Here is a 535-nt window from a genome sequence, read left to right as displayed (position 1 = left end):
GATGGCACAACTCCTGAACCCCCATGGGGCCCCCTTTATAATATGTCAAGGGATGAACTGCTCGTCCTACGGAAAACTTTGACAGAGCTATTGGAAAAGAACTTTATACGCGTTAGCAATTCACCTGCTGCAGCGCCAGTACTGCTTGTCAAGAAACCTGGTGGAGGCCTACGATTCTGTGTTGACTATCGGGCATTGAATGCCATCACAAAAAAGGACCGCTACCCTCTACCACTGATCAACGAAACATTAGAGAGAGTTGGGAAAGCAAGATGGTTCACAAAGTTGGATGTTATTGCTGCCTTCCACAAAATTCGCATTGCTGCTGGTGATGAATGGTTAACTGCATTCCGGACTCGCTTTGGACTGTTTGAATGGCTTGTAACACCCTTCGGACTAGCCAATGCACCAAGCACCTTCCAGCGCTACGTCAATTGGGTCCTGCGAGATTTCCTGGATGAATTCGCCTCTGCTTACCTTGACGACATCTTGGTCTTTACGGATGGAACATTGTCAGAACATCAAGGGCATGTAC

This window comes from Aspergillus ruber (genome assembly GCF_000600275.1).
Source record: "Aspergillus ruber CBS 135680 unplaced genomic scaffold scaffold00018, whole genome shotgun sequence".
Lineage (NCBI taxonomy): Eukaryota > Fungi > Ascomycota > Eurotiomycetes > Eurotiales > Aspergillaceae > Aspergillus > Aspergillus ruber.
The sequence above is the reverse complement of the archived record's forward strand: the minus strand, read 5'-3'. Positions refer to the sequence as shown.